Raw genomic sequence first — 22,131 nt, forward strand, 5'->3', positions numbered from 1 at the left:
GAGGAACAGTACCGAGACTTCAACCAGAGCCAGTACATCTGCACTGTTAGGGTATTTCCAGACTACCCTGGAGTGGAGAAGCCAATCCATTGGTCCTATGGGTTGGGGGTCACTGTTGACATGGTAGTACAGGATGCTGCCTACTCAATGCTGACCATTATGAGAGCGAGACATGCACTGCTGCAGAATTCAGAGTTCTGCTATGTTCCGGCCTCTCAGCCTGGTGAAGAGGGATACCTCAGTGGAGTCTATTTTGATTCTTCTATGGAGGATCCACTACTGCAGTCCACTGTTGAGATGCTAGAGAACAGAGACAGGGATGCTCGTGCTCTCCGTATGGAGCTTTATGCTACCCGTGCCCGTCTGTGGACGGCTTTGACGCAGCTGGCACCGGTAGTCCAGACAGGGTATGGAGAGATGGAGATGCTGAACCCTGTTAGGACCCATCTTCCGGCTCACGTTGACTAGCCAGCTATAGGAGGAGTCACGCTCTTCGGGGACCCCTCTTACCACCAGTCAGGGGACCAAGGCCACATCCGTGTCCTTATGGATCCCAGGGATCTCAGGCTAGAGTGTTTCCTGATCCGCAAGTTGAGCTACCAGGTCATGGAGGTAATCTCTATGAGATGTTTTATGCGGATCCCTGAGCTGTGAGCGGAAGGATAGGATGGTAGTAGCCGTATGTTCACAGTCTTGCGTGACTTGTGAAGTATGCCGGTGATGTGAAATGAATTCCGGAGGCCTAGATAAATAATGTATAGGCAGCTTGTAAGCCTCTGATGAGTAGTTTCACAATTTCAGTAGTTTGCTCTTCGAGTAAGTTTGTACTGAACTATGTAAGGGTGTGTATGAACCATGGTGTATATATAGCAGTTGCTTGTTACCATGCTGTTCGGATATTCATTTCCGCATTCCGTGTGTTCAGTACATTGTTAATCCATAGCTAGTATTGATATGATGTTGGTCTAAGCTATGAGTTTGTTTGTCAGGATGGTGTTCACCAGGTTGAACCGTGCCCCTGCTCATGAGCAAGGCGAGGGTAGTCAAGCGTCGCAGGAAGACCTGCCTCACCCGCCTTCTCTGGTGGAAGTGATGCTTGAGGCAGAGAGAAATAAAAGAGATACCAACCGACTGTTAGAGCGTATTGAGCAGAATACGGCTCGACAGCCTAGGAATGCCGCAGTGTCCCTCAATGACTTTGTGAAGTTGAATCCTCCAAAGTTTCATCATTCCGTCGATCCCCTCGACGCTGATGACTGGCTGTGCAACATCTCATGCAAGATTCGCTCTGCGAATGTGTCTGAGGCCGACAAGGTGACCTTTGCCACATATTTCCTAGAGGGACCCGCCAATCTGTGGTGGGAGAACTTTGAAGCTATGCGTCCCGCTGAACCAGTAGCCACATGGGCAGACTTCAGTGCAGCCTTTTGTCTGCACCATATTCCAGAGGGCCTGATGGACAGAAAGAGAGAGGAGTTCTATGCCTTCACTCAGGGCAAGTTGTCTGTGGATGCCTATAGCCACGAGTTCGGTAATCTCGCCCGCTATGCAACAGAGGAGGTGTCTACCGACGCCAAGAAGCAAGCAAGATTCCATAAGGGTCTGAGCCCTGAGCTCCGTCGTGACCTGCGCCTCCATGAGTGTGCAAGCTTTCAAGCCCTGGTCAACAAGGCGATCAGTGCCGAGACTGGTCATACTGACTTCGAAGCCACAAGGAAGCACTCCTGTGATTTTGGCTCATCTTCTGGTTCCGCGTTTCCAAAACGCAGGCTGTGGGTTCCGAACAGTTCCCTGCCGCCAAGATACACTCCGAGGCCATCCTACGTGGCGCCTCAGACGAATCAGGCCAACCCTCCAGCAAAAGCTTATGGTGGTCTAGCTAGCAATGCTGCACCACGTGCCAACCAAGTGATATGCTACAAGTGTGGAGAACCAGGGCACTATTCCCGTGAGTGTCCTCAGAATGTGGGTGCCAAGCAACCCGGAAAGTCCGTCGGGCAAGCCAAGTCGGGCAAAGCTTATTATGTGAAGCCAACTCCTGCACGTGGCCGTGTGAACTATGTGTCAGCAGAAGAAGCTGCAGAGGATCCCGACGTCATGCTGGGTACGCTTCTTGTTAATCATCACCCATCGTCCGTTCTCTTTGACAGTGGGTCTTCTCATTCCTTCATTTCAGAAAGTTATGCACAGTTGCATAACATGTCTTTTTGTGATATGCCAATCCCATTGGTTGTCCAAACCCCTGGTAGTAAATGGCAAACCTCTAGGATAACCTATGACAATGAAATTCTAGTAGATAGGCTAGTTTTTCTAGCCTCATTGATAGCATTGAAATCTTCAGATATTAATATCATCTTGGGCATGGACTGGATGTCAGCTCACTATGCTAAGATTGATACTCATTCTAGAAATGTCCAGCTCACCCATCCCTCGGGTGAGATAGTAAATGTCTCCACTCGAGTTGCCAAATGCCAACTCTATTCCCTAAATGCCAACCCTCTTCCGGAACTTGAAGACATTTCGGTAGTCCGTGACTTCCCGGATGTTTTTCTAGAGGAACTGCCAGGAATTCCACCTGACAGAGATGTAGAGTTTGTAATAGATCTTGTTCCAGGAACTGTCCCAATAGCCAGAAGACCATATAAGATGGCACCCCTGGAGCTAGCCGAACTTAAAAAGCAATTAGATGAGGCCTTGAACAAGGGTTTCATTCGTCCTAGCTCTTCTCCTTGGGCTTGTCCCGTCCTCTTCGTCAAGAAGAAAGACGGAACGGATTGGATGGTTGTAGATTACCGACCAGTTAATCTGGTCACCATAAAGAACAAGTATCCGCTCCCGAGGATCAACGATCTGTACGATCAGCTCGCTGGATCCTCAGTCTTCTCCAAAATGGATTTGAGGTTGGGATACCATCAAATCAAGATTAAGAACGGGGACATTCCAAAAACGGCTTTTGTTACTCGTTATGGCCAATATGAGTACACCGTTATGTCCTTCGGTTTAACCAATGCCCCAGCCACCTTCTCTCGACTGATGAACTCAATCTTCATGGAGTATTTGGATAAATTCGTCGTGGTATACCTCGATGATATCCTCATCTACTCGAAGAATGAACAAGAACATGTCGAGCATCTAAGGCTGGTATTGATGAAACTTCGAGAGCATCGCCTTTATGCCAAGTTTTCAAAATGTGAATTCTGGTTACCAGAAGTGACCTATCGAGGACACGTAATCTCTGGTAAGGGTATTGCCGTCAATCCCGAGAGAGTTCAAGCTGTCCTTGATTGGACTCAACCTGAATCGGTTAAGCAAGTTAGGAGTTTTCTTGGTCTAGCGAGCTATTGTCGCCGCTTTGTCGAGAATTTCTCCAAGGTTGCAAAGCCTCTAACTGAACTCCTCAAGAAAGATAAAAGGTTCGAGTGGACACCACAGTGTGAGCATAGTTTTCAGGAACTGAAAAGACGCCTGACTTCCGCACCTGTGTTGCTACCACCAGATTTTTCTAAGGACTTTGTTATCTATTGCGACGCTTCGCGACAAGGATTGGGTTGCATTCTCATGCAAGATCGTCATGTGATCGCATACGCATCTCAACAGTTGCGTCCACATGAGGATAATTATCCCACACATGACCTTGAGCTTGCAGCTGTGGTCCATGCACTAAAAACCTGGCGACTTTACCTTCTGGGTAATCGTTGCGAAATATTCACTGATCACCAAAGTCTGAAATATATTTTCACCCAGCCGGATTTGAATCTCAGGCAAAGACGATGGGTTGAGTTGATCTCGGATTACGACCTAGGGATAACTTACACCCCGGGGAAGGCCAATGTTATGGCCGATGCACTAAGTCGTAAATCTTATTGTAACAATTTGATGCTACAACAAGGTCAACCACATCTCCATGAGGACTTTCGGAAGTTGAATCTTCATATTGTTCCTCAAGGATTCCTTTCTACCCTGGTGGCGAAGCCTACTCTTAAGGATCAAATTATAGCTGGCCAAAAGCGTGACAAGGGTATATCACGGATCAAGGAGAATATTTTTAGCGGAAATGCTAAAGAATTTTCCATGAACGATCAAGGTGTTGTGTTCTTCCAGAATCGTTTAGTGGTTCCTAAGAACCCACATCTAAGGTAGTTAATCCTTAAGGAGGCTCATGATTCTCCTCTCACCATTCATGCCGGTAGTACTAAGATGTATCAGGACCTACGCCAGAGGTTCTGGTGGACTAGGATGAAGAGAGAAATTGCTGAGTTCGTTGCTAACTGCGACGTTTGTCGTCGAGTTAAGGCAGAACATCAAAGGCCTGCTGGCACCCTTCAGCCTCTAGCTATTCCTGAATGGAAATGGGATAAAGTTAGCATGGATTTTATTACCGGATTTCCCAAGACCAAGAAAGGAAATAATGCTATCTTTGTGGTCATTGACCATCTTTCCAAAGTAGCTCATTTTCTTCCCGTTCGTGAGAGTATAACAGCTAGCCAGCTAGCAGAGTTATATATTTCCCGAATAGTGTCCCTTCATGGTGTTCCCCTGGAGATTAACTCGGACCGTGGAAGTATCTTTACTTCTCGCTTCTGGGAAAGTTTTCAGAATGCCATGGGGACTCACTTATCTTTTAGCACTGCCTTCCATCCCCAATCAAGTGGTCAAGTAGAAAGAGTGAATCAAATCCTAGAAGATATGCTCCGAGCTTGTGTTATTTCGTTCGGTATGAATTGGGAGAAGTGCCTTCCATTCGCCGAATTCGCTTATAACAATAGTTATCAATCAAGCTTGGGCAAAGCTCCTTTTGAAGTTCTCTATGGACGAAGATGTCGGACACCTCAACTCTTTGGCCCGGATATGATCCAAGATGCAGAAGAGCAGGTTCGCATTGTTCGTGAAAAGTTGAAAACAGGCCAGTCTCGTCAAAAGAGCCAATATGATCGTCATCATAAGGCTGTGACCTTTGAAGTTGACGAGAAGGCTTACCTTCGGGTTACACCTTTGAAGGGTACCCATCGATTCGGTATCAAGGGCAAATTGGCTCCTCGTTACATTGGTCCTTTTCGCATTCTTGCCAAACGAGGAGAAGTTGCCTACCAGTTGGAACTTCCTCCGCATCTTTCCAAGGTTCATGATGTTTTCCACGTCTCGCAACTCAGGCGTTGCTTTTCGGATCCTATCCGTGAAGTGGACCATGAAACACTTGATCTCCAAGATAACCTTTCATACCGAGAATACCCCGTGCGTATTCTTGATCAAGCTGAGCGTACCACTCGACGTCGAAACCTCAAGTTTCTTAAAGTTCAATGGTCAAATCATTCTGAAAAGGAGGCAACTTGGGAAAGAGAGGATCGTCTCCGACTTGAGAATCCTGCGTTATTCCCGACGACTTCTAAATCTCGGGACGAGATTCTTTTGAGTGGGGGTGAGTTGTCACATCCCTGACACCTTAAGCAAGTTAGTCTTGTGCTCATGTCTTCTTTGCATTTGCATCTAAGAATTTTCAACAAGATCAAAGAAAGAGGTGAAGGAAAACCCAAACCCTAGCCACTACTTTAAATAAAGGAAATCTCAAACTAGTTAAAATCAATGAACCCAAAATGGCATCAAGAAATGTTCAAACTTTCTGATAAATCATGAAAGTAAATGAGCATTGGAGAAAACTATTTTCTTGACACTTTAAGCATTTTAAATTTATGCAAAAAGCCACTGATTTCAAATTTTAAATTTGAAATCAGAAACTTTAAATTTTCAAAAATGTTGAAAACTTTGGAAATAGTTGGGAATATTATAAAAAATATTCAGGTGTGTTTAAAATAGTTTTTACAACCTTTTTGGAGCTGAAATAAATAGCAAATCAATGTCAGAAATTAAAACAGAAATAAAACAGAAGGAAATGGAAAAGAGGTTACCTGTCGCCTAGCCTGGCCCGGCCCATCTCCCTGAGTCGTCTCCTCCCTCGCGCCAGTAGGAGCAGGAGGTGGCCGCCGCCTTCTCCGGCGCGGCCACGCACCTGTGTGCCTACCTGGCCGCCGCCTCGCGCTGGCAAGGCCGGGGATAAGCTCCCCAAGGCCACCCCTATCCATTCCCAGCGTCAGTTCTTCCCCCTCCTCTCGGATCTCTCCTCCCCCTTCTGCCACCATTGGAGCCGAGCAAAGCTCGAGCTGCCCATGCCCCTAGCCATAGGATCCCCTCTCAGAGCACGCCGTTAGCTCCGCCTCGTCGGTCTGGTCCTCCCTGCAGAAGCCAAAGCTTCCCCGAGCCCTGCAACGCCCACGGCACCGTCGTCTTCAACCTTCGGCCGCCGGCGAGCTCTGCGCGATTCGTCGCCCCCAGGCCTTCCCCGAGCCGTCTAAGCCCTGCTCTGCACTCCCCGTGAGCATGCGGTCATTTCCCCTAAGTTTCCCCCGTCGATCCCTCCTCTAGCCCTAGTTTCACCGGAGCCCGACGAGGACCGCCGCTGCAGCTCGTCGCCGGTAACCCTCCGGTGAAGTGTTGATCCGTCCGAGGCTACCAACAGCCTCAGGAGGTTGTGTAGATGCGATAGGTGCCCAACTCCGAGCGTTTTGACCCCGTATCCGATGGCTTCGACGATGGCCGAACTTGGTCGCCGCCAAGCTCGTCGCCGGCGTTGATTCCGGCCACCCCAGCCCCTGCGGCTTGTCCCATCGTGCGCGCCATCGAGTGGCCGTTCCTCCCATGGTCTCAGCCGTGCGTTTGGCCCTCTATGCGCCATTTCCGAGCCCCCCCGAGGTTCTGGTGCTCGCCGGAGGCTCCTCGCCGGCGAGGACGACCTCGCCGCTGGTGGATCTCGGCTAGTCTGAGCCACTGACTGGTGGGGCCAGCCTCTGGCAAGGTTAAAGTTAATAAAAATAAATCAAATAAGTTAATCAGTCACTGACATGTGGGTCCAGTAAGGTTAATCAGTTAATTAAGTTTAAACTTAATCTAAAATTGACCAGAGAGACTGACCAGTGGGTCCCACTGGTCAGGTTTGACTTTCAACGGCCAGATGGACCTGCTGATGTCATGCTGATGCAATAAAAGTATTTTCCAGTATAAAAATAAATCCATGAAATGTTTAAAACTTCAAAAATTCATAGAAATTAATCTGTAACTCCAATGAAAATAATTTATATATGAAAAAGTATCAGAAAAATTCAAGGATTCTGAATATGCTATTTTCAACCATGTTTGAGAAAGTTACAGGACCCTAACATGTAGAATAAGGAATAATTCAATTCTTATAATTACTTTTTAAATGGAATTTGGAAAATATTCAAATTTCATTATGAATGCCATGATCACACACTGTCCTAATTACAAATCAGTACCTTAACATGACATCTCATGCATGCTAACATCAAGTTTATCTGAGCATCATGTCGAATCAATTAAACCGGTATCCGAGACTACCTCGTTTGAATTGATATTCGAATGTGATTCAAATCAACTCTAAACCTAATACATATTGATTATAATAACTTATCACCTTGCATTCTCATGCCATGCTCATGCATCATTTTGATTGCATATGATTGTTATTGAATGTTGCCATTCATTTCGGTAGGCTCCGCACCCCCGGATTCCACCGAATATCCGTCTAACGGATATCGTCCCTCCTCTGAGAAACAAGGCAAGCAACCCTTTTGATCATCCCGATAATTCCCATGTTCTTGCTCCTGCACTTATTTATTGCATTAGGATTAAATGCTATAACTGCTTTTGCCACGTTAGTTGAACCCACTTCCTTTGCATGACCTAACCTTGTCACAGTAAATAGCCGAACCTTGCAACCTAGCATACCTGGTAGTTTCCTGAGCTATGATGTGCCTTATCCTGCTATGCATGCTATGCTTAGAGTTGTGTATGGTCTGTCATCTAGGAGATGAACAGAATTGTGAGAATGTGTTCGGTAAGTAAAGATTGTGTGTTGAACCTGATTTGGTAAAGGTACCGGTGAAAGGCTGTGTAGGAGTACATGGCGGGTTGTTTCATTGGAACCGTCCTTAGGAACTGAGTTCCATGTATGAAATCCAAGACTAGATACTACCACATGCTGGGCCCTGAAATATGACCCCGCTCGGCCTATTTACCGCGTAGTACTCGGTCCAGGAGTTGCAAGTAGTTTCTGGTGTTTATAGTAATGCTGGAGGCCGTGCATGGTGCTGACCTGAGAGGTGGGCCGTGATGCGGTAGGCAGTGGCACCCGGATGGTGGGCTTGGGAACCCTGCGCACATCGTTTGAGGCCGTGGCGGAAACCTCGGCCGGACTTCCGTACGGGTTACTATCAGATAGGCGATAAACCTGGACTAGGTACTAGTGTGGTTAACGGTCGTGGCCGACTCCCTCGCTGGGCTTCCGCTTGAAGGTTGCCGAGGTGCATGACCTGCACATGGCGATAAGTGGCGAGAGCATGTTTGACGAAGTACACCCCTGCAGGGTTATGATCTATTCGAATAGCCGTGTCCGCGGATATGGACTACTTGGAGACATATGTTGTTCATAGATAACTTAAATGGCTACTCATAAAAATTGCCAAGATAAGCGTGAGTGTCGTGGACGGCATTTCCGTACGGAGACGGAATGATTCCACGATAGTGTATTGTTGTGGTGTTAGTGGACTCGTGTGCGAGAAATCAAGTTGTCAAAATTATTTAAAAATGCAAGTTGTCTAGCCACGAGTCAAATGCTGGCTTTCCGCATGAAACCCCACAATACCTTTTGATACCTTGCATGAGTAGTTAGTTATCCTAAAGTCTTGCTGAGTACCTTCGTACTCGTGTTTGTTAATAAATGTTGCAGAGGTTGCTAATGACCCTAATGGAGGGTTTTTCGTAGACATCGACGACGACGAGTAGCTGGTGTCCTAGCTACGATCTGGCCCTACGTTGGTCTGTAGTATAGTCAGGCCATGTGCCTTCTAGTTGTCCTGTCTGTACTCAGACAGTTTATAACTCTTCCGCTGGCTTGTAACTGAATGACTGCTATTATGGGTCGTGAGACCCTTAATGTGTAATATTATGTGTGTGGCTCTTCCGAGACTCTTAAGTAAAGCTTGTATGTTTATGGTTATGTTGTGATGCCATCGATGTATCTATACATATCGGTATGCCATGCGTACGTGTGTTGTACTTGATATGTATGGGGTTCGATTACCTAGTCGTGAAATTTAGTAGCACTCCTTACAAGGAAATGCCCCTTTGTGATCCAACGAGCCTTGGTAGTTCGCTACTGCTCCGGACACATTGGTTGACCGGCATGTGTCCTTCTTAGCTGCTGTGTCTGTCCCCTTTGGGGAAATGTCACGCGATGTAATGGAGTCCTTGTAGCTTGCTACGACTCGTCTACATTCGCTGATGACCGACACCTGCTTTGTTGGGTCATGTATGCCTGTCCTTGTGCGGTACCGCCACTTTGGTTTATGACTAGACATGTCGATCCGGGTTCTTTGACATTGGATTGCTAGCGACACTATCGCATACGTGAGTCAAAAGACGCAAACGGTCCCGGCTAAGGTAAGGCTGCAGCCGTGGAGTTAACCGTGCGTGAGACCACAAAGGGATGCGATGTGTTACACGCTGGATTCCTATGGCTTAGGATCGGGGTCCCGACAGGATCAAAGTTTCAGTTGGACACAGAGAAAGATAGGGGCTTATAATTTTGCCTCCCAACCATTTACCTCAAGGGTAAAGTCAACAATAATAAAGCATAAGTACTCATCTCCAAGTTGATATATGAATATAGATCTTTCCCTAGCATATGACGTTCACCAAGATGAAGAGGTAATTGGGAATTGGTGTTGATCACCATGACTTTCACAAGGACAAAAGTAAAGGTACAAGATAGGCCCTTCGCAGAGGGAAGCAGAGGTTGTCATGCGCTTTTAAGGTTTGGATATACGACCTCTTAGTGTAAAGGAACGTCACTTTATTGCCCCCTGTGATAAAGAACATTATTATGCAGTCTGTCGCTTTTATGTCTTCCTCATCACAGGTTCATACAAAACTTATTTTCCACACACTAATAAATCATACATACTTTAGATAGCAACTTTTTATTGCTTGCACCGATGACAACTTACTTGAAGGATCTTACGCAATCCATAGGTATGTATGGTGGACTCTCATGGCAAAACTGGGTTGAAGGTTTATGGATGCACAAGTAGTATTTCTACTTAGTACGGAAGTTTTGGCTAATATGAGGTGGAAGCAATCGTCACATGCTAAGGGATCTCTAGACATATAAGATTGTTTGGAATCAAGCAAACACAATTCATTATGTTGTCTTCCTTGTCCAACATCTACTTCTAAGCATGTAATAGTTTGGTGAGTGCTCACAATTATAGAAAGTGTCTAAGATGATATATTTATATGTGAACCTCTCTTTCCTTATTACTTCTTATTAATTGCAACAATGACTGGGGTCTATGTTGGTCTATTCTCAACAAGTTTCAATCATCATACTTGTTATATGTGAAGCTATCACTTTCCATAAGATCATCTCATGATCTTTCATGCTATCGTTCTTTTCATACTTTTGATCACGGCACAAAACATAGCCCTTGACTAAGATACTCTTTATTATATAGCTCGCAAGCTCAAATACATCGGGGGAGACACAAGGCAAAATACTCAAACTAAACAATAAAGACTTATCCCACTAAGAGAAGAAATAAAAACTGAAAAGGAAAGAACTAAAACAAAGGTAAAAGCAAAAGATATAAAGGTGATACGATACCAGGAAAACTCCCCCAAGCTTGGCAAAAGCCAAGGGGATTGCCCATACCAATGCTCAGTTGTCTTCCTTTGGTGGTGATGGTGGAGGAGTTGTTGAAGAGGTCTTGAGTTTGTTTAATTTCCACTTGAGCATAAAATTCTGCTCCCTCAGATCATCATTTTCCTCTTCAAGCTTCAACACCCTTTGGCATAATTCCTGCTTACTCTCCTACAAGAAACGAGAAGGGATAAACAAGGTCTTAGGCTTCTTCCTTGAGTCAGGGAGGCTCGACTTCTTGAACTCCACATGAGTGTGTCCAAGTTGAGGTAGAGGAGCCTCCTCTTCATCGGAACTTGTTTGTTCCTTCCCCTTCGGATCATAATCTTCTTCCTCATCAGTTGTCCAGCAATAAGGATCCAAGTCCCCATAGACCTTGGGGTTAGCAAGGTAATCAGCCACATAGCTCTCCCTCTCTGAATCCTGAGAAGACATCTTGACCTAGATCTGCGGCAGAAAATAGGCTCGAAACGAAAAACAGAGGCAATCTGCATGATGCAGGGGTCAGACCAAACGGAAGTATATATAATGATTTTTTCTGGACCACAAGGAGTGCTTCGCAAGAAAACAGAGTCCGGGAGGCACACGAGGTGCCCACAAGCCCTATAGCCGCGGCCAGGGGGGAGGCCGCGGCTACCAAGCTTGTGGCCGCCTCGTGCGCTCTCCGGTCTGCTTTTTATTTTTCTATTTTTCCATAAATTCCAAAACGGAGAAAATTTCCTACTCGAAAAGTTTTGGAGTCCAGTTACTTACCGAAACACATACCTCTTCGTTTTCAGAGTCTGACTCAGGCTGATAAACATCCCTTATGTACTCCTCTGGAGTTATGATATTGATGATATTGGTCTCAACATTTATGGGAGTACGAGAGATATAATGCTTGATTCTTTGCCCATTTACCACTCTCGGAAAATCACCTTCCGTGTTGTTGATTTTGATGGCACTGGAACGATATACTTCCTCGACAATGTAGGGACCTTCCCATTTAGAGAGAAGCTTGCCTGCGAAGAATCTTAAGCGAGAATTGTATAGCAGGACATAATCACCTACAATGAACTCACGTTTTTGTATTCTTTTATCGTGCCATCTCTTAACCTTTTCCTTGAACAACTTGGCATTCTCATATGCCTGGGCCCTCCATTTATCTAATGAGCTGATATCAAACAACCACTTCTCACCGGCAAGTTTGAAATCAAAGTTGAGCTCTTTGATTGCCCAATAAGCTTTGTGTTCTAGCTCAAGAGGTAAATGACAGGCCTTACCGTAAACCATTTATACGGCGGCATGCCCATGGGATTCTTATAAGCAGTCCTATAAGCCCATAGTGCATCGTCAAGTTTGCTAGACCAATTCTTTCGAGATCTATTGACAGTCTTTTGTAGGATCAATTTGATCTCCCTATTACTCAACTCCACTTGACCACTAGACCGAGGATGATAAGGAGATGCAACTCTATGGTTGACATCATACTTAGCGAGCATCTTGCTGAAAACACCATGAATGAAGTGTGAACCGCCATCAGTCATCAGATATCTAGGGACTCCAAATCTTGGGAAAATGACTTCTTTAAGCATCTTAATAGAGGTGTGGTGATCAGCATTTCTAGTGGGGATAGCTTCTACCCAATTAGTGACGTAATCAACAGCAACTAAGATGTGAGTATACCCATTGGAACTCGGGAAGGGTCCCATATAATCAAAGCCCAGACATCAAATGGTTCAATGACAAGTGAATAGTTCATAGGCATTTCTTGACGTTTACTGATGTTCCCTATTCTTTGGCATTCGTCACAAGACAAAAGACAAACTTACGGGCATCCTTGAAGAGAGTGGGCCAATAGAAACCTGATTGCAATACCTTATGAGCAGTTCTATCTCCAGCATGGTGTCCTCCGTAGGCTTCGGAATGACACTTCTGCAGGATCTGTCCCTGTTCATGTTCAGGCACACAACGTCTAATAACACCATCTACTCCTTCCTTATAAAGGTGATGATCATCCCAAAAGTAGTGTCTCAAATCAAAGAAGAATTTCTTCTTTTGCTGGTAGGTGAAACTGGGTGGTATGTATTTGGCTACGATATAGTTTCCGTAATCAGCATACCACGATGCACTATGTGAAGTGCGGATGACATTCAAGTGCTCATCGGGAAAGCTGTCATCAATAGGTCATGGGTCATCAAGGACATTCTCTAGCCTAGACAAGTTATCTGCTACAGGGTTATCAGCACCCTTTCGGTCAACAACATGCAAATCAAATTCTTGTAGCAGGAGAGCCCATCTGATTAGCCTAGGCTTAGCGTCCTTCTTCTCCATAAGGTACTTAATAGCAGTATGATCGGAGTGAATAATGACTTTGGAGTCAACTATATAAGATCTGAACTTTTCACATGCAAACACGACTGCTAAAAATTCCTTCTCCGTAGTGGCATAGTTTCTTTGGGCACTGTCTAGAGTTTTACTAGCGTAGTGAATGACATTCAACTTCTTGCAACTCTTTCTCCTAGAACAGCACCAATAGCAAAATCACTAGCATCGCACATGATTTCAAAGGGCAAGTTCCAATCAGGTGGTTGAACAATAGGTGCGGTTATCAAGGCCTTCTTAAGTATTTCGAAAGCTTCCTCACAATCCTCATCAAAAACAAAAGGAACATCCTTCTGCAAGAGGTTGGTAAGAGGCCTAGAAATCTTAGAGAAGTCTTTAATGAACCTTCTATAGAAACCAACATGACCTAGGAAACTTCGTATACCTCTGATATCTGTGGGGCAAGGCATTTTCTCAATTGCATCAACCTTAGCCTTATCAACCTCAATGCCTTTCTCAGAGATTTTGTGTCCTAAGACGATGCCTTCATTAACCATGAAGTGGCACTTCTTCCAGTTCAAGACGAGGTTGGTAACTTTGCATCTCTGTAAGAGTCGATCAAGGTTGCTGAGGCAATCGTCAAAGGAAGAACCGTAAACGGAGAAATCATCCATGAAAACCTCAACAATCTTTTCACAAAAGTCAGAGAATATTGCCATCATACATCTTTGAAATGTGGCAGGTGCATTGCATAAGCCAAAAGGCATACGTCTATAAGCAAAGGTACCGAAGGGGCAGGTGAAAGTGGTTTTCTCCTGATGAGATTGTGCAACAGGTATTTCCAAGAAACCTGAATAACCGTCTAGAAAGCAGAAGTGTGTGTGTGTTTAGATAGCCTTTCTAGCATTTGGTCGATAAACGACAAAGGATAATGGTCTTTCCTGGTTGCCTTGTTCAGTTTCCAAAAGTCTATCACCATCCTATAGCCAGTAATAATCCTCTGTGGGATTAGTTCATTCTTATCATTAGGAACGACGGTGATACCTCCCTTCTTAGGTACGCAATGACTGGACTTACCCAATCACTATGAGCAACAGGATAAATGATTCCTGCTTCTAGAAGCTTTAATATTTCTTTTCTCACGACCTCTTTCATCCTAGGATTTAACCTCCGTTGATGATCAGCGACTGGCTTAGAATCAGGATCGGTTTTAATCATGTGCTGACATAGAGTGGGACTAATACCCTTAAGATCATCAAGAGTATATCCAATAGCAGCACGGTGCTTTCTCAAAGTTTTTAATAACTTCTTCTCTTCGTGATTCGAGAGGTGAGCACTAATAATAACAGGATATATCTCCTTCTCATCAAGATAGGCATACTTAAGTGTATCTGGTAACTGTTTTAGCTCGAACACAGGATCACCCTTTGGTGGGGGAGGATCCCCAAGCAGTTCAACAGGCAGATTATTCTTAAGAATAGGATATTGTTCTAAAACAATTTTATCTATCTCATCTCTTTCATCCATATGCATATCATTTTCATGCTCAAGCAGATATTGCTCTAAAGGATCCGTAGGAGGCACGAGAATAGAGGCAAGAGCAATGATTTCATCCCTACCAGACGACTCTTTTTCATGGGGTTGTCTTCCAAACTTGGAGAAGTTAAATTCATGAGACACACCCTCGAAACTAACAGTGACAGTATGTTTAACGCAATCAATATGAGCATTGACAGTGTTGAGAAAGGGTCTACCAAATATGATGGGACAAAAGCTATCTTGTGCAGTAGCAAGGACGAGGAAATCAATAGGGTACTTCGTGTTACCACACAGGACTTCTATGCCTCTCACAATTCCCACAGGGCAGATAGTGTCTCTATTAGCTAGCGTAATAGTGACATCAATGGGTTCTAACTCAGCAGGTGCAATCTCATCTTTGATTTCATCATATAGGGACCGGGGTATTGCACTAACACTAGCACCCATATCACATAAGCCATGATAACAGTGATCTCCTATCTTGACAGAAACAACAGGCAAGCCAACTACTGGTCCGTATTTGTCTTTCGCGTGAGGTTTAGCAATTCTAGCGGAGTCCTCACAGAATTTGATAACATGCCCATCTATGTCTTCGGCTAAGAGATCTTTGATAATAGCAACACTAGGTTCAACTCTAATTTCCTCAGGGGGTGCAAGTGGTCTAATGTAACCCTACGTATTACAGTTGGAGCTTTAGAATAATCCTTTTTCCTAGCAGGGTAAGGTGGTTTCTCAGTGTAGGCACAAGGAACAATAGGATCATTATAGGCAATGACTTTCTCTTCAACTAGATTGGGTTTAACTATGTTGACTTCTACGGGAGGATGATACTTAAACCACTTCTCTTTGGGAAGATCAATATGAGCAGGAAAAGATTCACATAGAGAAGCTACTATCTTAGAGTCAAGTCCATACTTAGCGCTAAAATCTCTAGAAGTGTTTGTTTCAACAAAAGATTTAACGCAATCAAACTGGAAATTCATGCCTGACTCCTTACCTTCTTCAAGCTTCCAATCTTCAGAGTTACGTTTGATTCTTTCCAATAAATTCCACTTGTGGTCAATATCCTTCTTCATAAAGAACCAGTACAAGAAGTGTCAAGCATGGTACGATCTTCATGAGAAAGCCGAGCATAAAAGTTTTGAGTGATAATTTCTCTGGAGAGATCATGATTGGGGCATGAATATAGCATTTATTTAAGCCTCCCCCAAGCTTGAGCTATGCTTTCCCTGTCACGAGGCCAAAAGTTATAAATATAATTCCGATCACGATGTACTAAATGCATAGGATAAAACTTTTGATGAAATTCCAATTTCAACCGATTGTAGTCCCATGATCCAGTATCGTCACATAGCATATACCATGTCAATGCCTTATACTTCAAAGATAAAGGAAAGACTTTCTTCTTTACCTCATCCTCGGGCAAACCTGCAAGCTTAAATAAACCACAAACTTCATCTACATAGATTAGATGCAAGTCTGGATGTGATGATCCATCTCCTGTAAAAGGATTAGCCAGCAGTTTCTCAAGCATACCCGAAGGAATTTCATAAAAGATATCTTCAGTAGGTACCTTAGGTTGAGGAGAAACTCCTCGTGCTTCCGTTCGTGGTGAAGATACCCCGAACAAATTCCTGAAAGGAACAGTTTCCATAGTGACAAGTGACAATAAATTTCAGCACAGTATATAAATGTTTCCTTACCAAATTCCACTTACCAAAGGCGCTTCACTCCCCGGCAACGGCGCCAGAAAAGAGTCTTGATGACCCACAAGTATAGGGGATCAATCATAGTCCTTTCAATAAGTAAGAGTGTCGAACCCAACGAGGAGAAGAAGGCTCTGATAAACGGTTTTCAGCAAGGTAATAAATGCAAGCACTGAAAGTAGAGGTAACAAGTGATGGTGTAGTGAGGTGAAACGTAGCAGGAAAAGTAACAAGTAACAAGTAATAGCAACGGTGCAGCAAAGTGGCCCAATCACTTTTGTAGCAAGGGACAAGCCTGAACAATGTCTTATAGGAAGTAAAGCACTCCCGAGGACACATGGGAAATCTGTCAAGCTAATTGTCGTCATGTTCACATGGTTCGTGTTCGTTACTTTGATAGTTTGATATGTGGGTGGACCGGCGCTTGGGTACTGCCCTTACTTGGACAAGCGTCCCACTTATGATTAACCCCTCTCGCAAGCATCCACAACTACAAAAGAAGAATTAAGACAATGTCTAACCATAGCATTAAACTAGTGGATCCAAATCAGCCCCTTACGAAGCAACACATAGACTGGGGTTTAAGCTTCTATCACTCTGGCAACCCATCATCTACTTACTACTCCCCAATGCCTTCCTCTAGGCCCAAATATGGTGAAGTGTTATGTAGTCGACGTTCACATAATACCACTAGAGGAAAAGGCAACATACATCATATCAAAATACCGAACGAATACCAAATTCACATGACTATTAATAGCAAGACTTATCCCATGTCCTTAGGAACAAAAGTAACAACTCAGAAAGCATGGATATATTCATGACCAGAGAAGTAATGAATATCATAATGGATCTGAACATATAATCTTCCACCAAGTAAACCAACTAGCATCAACTACAAAGAGTAATCAACACTACTAGCAACCTTACGGGTACCAATCGGCGTCGCGAGATGATGATTGGTTACAAGAGATAGACTAGGGTTTGGATAGGAGATGGTGCTGATGAAGATGTTGATGGAGATGACTCCCCTCCGATGAGAGGAGTGTTGGTGATGACGATGGCGACGATTTCCCCCTCCGGGAGGGAAGTTTCCCCTGCAGGATCGTCCTGCCGGAGCTCTAGATTGGTTGTGCTCAAGTTCTGCCTCGTGGCGGCGGCGCCTCCTTGAAAAAGCTCCTCCTTGATTTTTTTCCAGACGAAACCCTTCATATAGCAGAAGAGGGGGTCAGTGGGCCACCAGGGTGCCCACAAGCCTTGTAGCCGCGGCTACCAGGCTTGTGGGCCCTTGGCAGCTCCCTGATACGTCTCAAACGTATCTATAATTTTTGATGGTTTCATGCTGTTATCTTGTCATCTTTGGATGTTTTATGTACCTTTTATATCTTTTTTTGGGACTAACTTATTAATTCAGTGCCAAGTGCCAATTCCTGTTTTTTCTATGTTTTTGGCTCTTTTCAGATCTGATTTTGGAACGGAGTCCAAACGGAATAAAATCCCCGAAATGATTTTTTCCTGAACGAAAGAAGATCAGGGGGCTTGTGGGCCAAGCCAAGAGGGCTACAGGGAGCCCACAAGCCCTCACTCCGCCACCAGGGGGGTGGCGGTGGGCAGGCTTGTGGCCTCCCTGGCGCCCCCGTGACCTAGATCTTGCGCATATATATTCCCTAAAAATCAGAAAAAAATCAAGGGATCCACGAAAATACTTTTCCGCCGCGGCAAGCTTTCGTTTCCGCGAGATATCATCTGGAGACCCTTCCCGGTGCCCTGCCGGAGGGGACTTTGGAGTTGGAGGGCTTCTTCATCATCATCATCGCCCCTCCTATGACTCGTGAGTAGTTCACTTCAGACCTACGGATCCGTAGTTAGTAGCTAGATGGCTTCTTCTCTCTCTTGGATCTTCAATACAAAGTTCTCCATGATCTTCATGGAGATCTATCCGATATAATCTTCTTTGGCGGTGTGTTTGTCGAGATCCGATGAATTGTGGATTTGTGATCAGATTATCTATGATATATATTTGAGTCTTTGCTGATTTCTTATATGCATGATTTGATATCCTTGTAAGTCTCTCCGAGTCTTGGGTTTTGTTTGGCCAACTAGATCTATCATTCTTGCAATGGGAGAAGTGCTTGGTTTTGGGTTCTTACCGTGTGGTGACCTTTCCCAGTGACAGTAGGGGCAGCAAGGCACACATCATGTAGTTGCCATCAAGGGTAACAAGGTGGGCTCTGTCGTAGATATGAGATTGTCCATCTACATCATGTCATCTTGCTTAAGGCGTTACTCTGTTCTTTTGGACTTAATACACTAGATGCATGCTGGATAGCGGTCGGCGTGTGGAGTAATAGTAGTAGATGCAGAAAGTATCAGTCTACTTGATTTGGACGTGATGCCTATAGATATAATCATTGCCATAGATGACGTCACGACTTTGCGCGGTTCTATCAATTGCTCGACAGTAATTTGTTCACCCACCGTCTATTTGCTTTCATGAGAGAAGCCACTAGTAAACACTACGCCCCCCGGGTCTATTCACACCTATCGTTTCCACTTTCACTTTTACTGTGCTTTGTTACTTTGTTGCTTTTAGTTCTCACTTGGCAAACAATCTATAAGGGATTGACAACCCCTTCATAGCGTTGGGATCAAGCTTTTTGTGTTTGTGCAGGCTCTTGTGATACTCCTTCACTAGATCGATACCTTAGTTCTCGAACTGAGGGAAATACTTACCACCGCTGCGCTACATCACCCTTTCTGCTTCGAGGGAACACCAACGCAAAGCTCCAAGGCCAGGGGGGAAATCCTTTGCATATTTGCCTAGGAAGTCCCTTAAGGCGTAGCCGTAGCAGAAGGATTCCTGGTGCCGTCAACACACCTATTTCTGGCGCCATTGGAAAGTCTTTTGTTGCAGTAGCAGAAGTATTTCTGGCGCCGGTGCCGGGGAAGGAGAGATCTATCCAAGTAGGTCTCACAAACTCATCTCTTGCATTTACTTTTTTGCCAGTTGCCTCTCGTTTTCATCTCCCCCGCTTCACATTTGCCGTTTTCATTTGCCTTTGTCCTTTGCCGTTTTGTTTTGCCTTTTGCCTTTTTCGTTCGCCCTTTTCTCTCGCTTGCTTTCTGTTCGCTTGTGTGCCATGCGCCTTCAATATGCTTGCATCTTCGTTTTCTGAAAATCTAGTGATATGGATCCTCATCCACTAGCTAATCTCTTTAAGAGACCCACCTATGTGGAACAAATTGCTAGTGAGTTGAGGGCACTTGACTATCTTTACAGAGTTTTGCTTGAGATGCGTGAATCTGAAAATTGTGAGGAAGAAATTTATGAAGTGATTCACGAGGGCTCCTTGGATGAAAAGCATGATTGCAATGGTTTCACTGTAAATTCTATTAGTGACAATCATGCTAAAAATATGCAAAACCCTAAGCTTGGGGATGCTAGTTTTCCTTTGTCCACTACTTGTTGCAATAATCATGATTGGGGTGATGATCTTTCTTATGATCTTGAAAATTTGTTCAAGCCTCACGATGATTATGATATTTGCAACAATATTGAAAGTGGGATTGGAGAAGTCATGACTTTGGTTGATGACAATCCCACTATTTTTGAAGAGTGTCAACTTTGCATGCATGTGGATCATGAAAATAATATCCTTTGTGATAGTTACATTGTTGAATTCGAATATGACCCCACATGTAATTGCTATGAGAGAGGAAAATATTTTGGTAGAAACTTTCATGTTACCAAATTACCTCCCGTTATGTTGAGATTGCTATTGTCTCTTTCTTCTTCCTTGCATAAGGTAACTATTGGTTGTCTTGCCAATTTGTTCTCCTATAAAATTCCTATGCATAGGAAGTATGTTAGACTTAGATGTGATTTTCACATGCTTTAGGATGCTCTTGTTGTGCTTCAATTCTTGTCTATTGTGAGAGCATCATTGAATGCCTAGCTAAGGGCGTTAAACAAAAGCGCTTGTTGGGAGGCAACCCAACGAATCTATCCTTTTTCTTTCTGTTTTGTGTTTTCCACACTTTCATAATTCTGTTATGATTGTGTTTTTTGTGTTTATTTTTTGCGTTTGTGCCAAGCAAAACCGTTATGATTAGTCTTGGGGATGATCGTTTGGTCATGCTGGAGAAGACACAAACTTTCTGCTCAAGAAAACAATTTTCATTTTTTTTTCTGCAAGAGATTTTGAGTTGATTCTTTTTGCTGCTGATTCCTACGCAAATTGTTCAGACTGTTGTAATGTTTCAGAATTTTTGAAGTACGAGAAGTATATGAAATATACAGATTGCTACAGACTGGTCTGCTGTTAACAGATTCTGTTTTTGTTGTGTTGGTTGCTTATTTTGATGAAACTATGGATAGTATCGGGGGGTATTAGCCATGGAAGATTGAAAATACAGCAACCCAACATCATAATAAGTAGAATTTAAGTTTGCTACAGTACCTAAGGAAGTGGTGGTTTGCTTTCTCATACTAATGTTATCACGAGTTTTTGTTTAAATTTCGTGTTGTGAAGTTTTCAAGTTTTGAGTGAAGTTCTTATGGACAAAGAGATAAAGAGTGGCAAGAGCTCAAGCTTGGGGATGCCCAAGGCACCCCAAGAGATTCAAGGATGCCGTAAAAGCCTAAGCTTGGGGATGCCCCGGGAAGGCATCCCCTCTCTCGTCTTCAATCCATCGGTAACGTTATTTGGGGCTATATTTTTATTCACCACATGTTATGTGTTTTTTCTTGGAGCGTCTTGTATCGTAGGAGTCTTTTATTTTTGTTGTGTCACAATCATCCTTGCTGCCCACCTAGAGAGAGAGACATGCACTCACCGTGATTTTGTCGAGCTTCACTTATATCTTTTGGTAGACAATTCAGCTCACATGTGCTTCACTTATATCTTTTAGAGCACATCGGTGCGTGGCTTGGTAGTTGATCTATGCTTTGAAAGTAGTCTCAAAAGGGGTAGTTATCCAAAGGGATACGAAAACTTCCACCTTCATGTGCATTGAATAGTTAGAGAAGTTTGATTCATCTCAATTAGTTTGAGTTGTGGTTTTGGTAATATTGAAGTTATGCTAGTAAGGTGTTGTGGATCTAGAAATACTTGTGTTGAAGTTAGTGATTCCCGTAGCATGCACGTATGGTGAACCGCTATGTTATGAAATCTGAGCATGATTAGTCTATTGATTGTCATCCTTTGCGTGGCGGTCGGGATCGCGCGATGGTTTATACCTACCAACCCTTCCCCTAGGAGTATGCGTTGAATTCTTTGTTTCGATTACTAATAAAACTTTTGCAACAAGTATATCAGTTCTTCATGAATAATGTTGAGTCCATGGTTTAGATGCACTTTCACCTTCCACCATCACTATCTTCTTAGTGCCGTGCAACTTTCGCCGGTGCACAAAACCCACCATTAGCCTCCCTCAAAACAGCCACCATACCTACCTACTATGGCTTTTTCAAAGTCATTCCGAGATATATTGCCATGCAACTACCACCATGACATGTGCCATCACGTCTACATTGCCATTGCATGATCGTAGGATAGCTAGCATGATGTTTCCATTAATGTCTATGCCATGCTAGATCATTGTCACGGTACACTACCGAAGGCATTCCATATAGAGTCATCGTTACTCTGACTTTTGAGTTGAAAGTGTGATGATCATCATTGATGGAGCATTGCCCTAAATGAGGAAATAAAAGAGGCCAAAGAAGCCCACCAAAATAAAAATAAATAAATAAAGAGGCCAAAGAGCCCATTAAAAAAAGAGAGAAAAAGAGAGAAGGGACAATGTTACCAC

Source organism: Hordeum vulgare, chromosome 6H, assembly GCF_904849725.1.
Source record: "Hordeum vulgare subsp. vulgare chromosome 6H, MorexV3_pseudomolecules_assembly, whole genome shotgun sequence".
Taxonomy (NCBI): Eukaryota; Viridiplantae; Streptophyta; class Magnoliopsida; order Poales; family Poaceae; genus Hordeum; species Hordeum vulgare.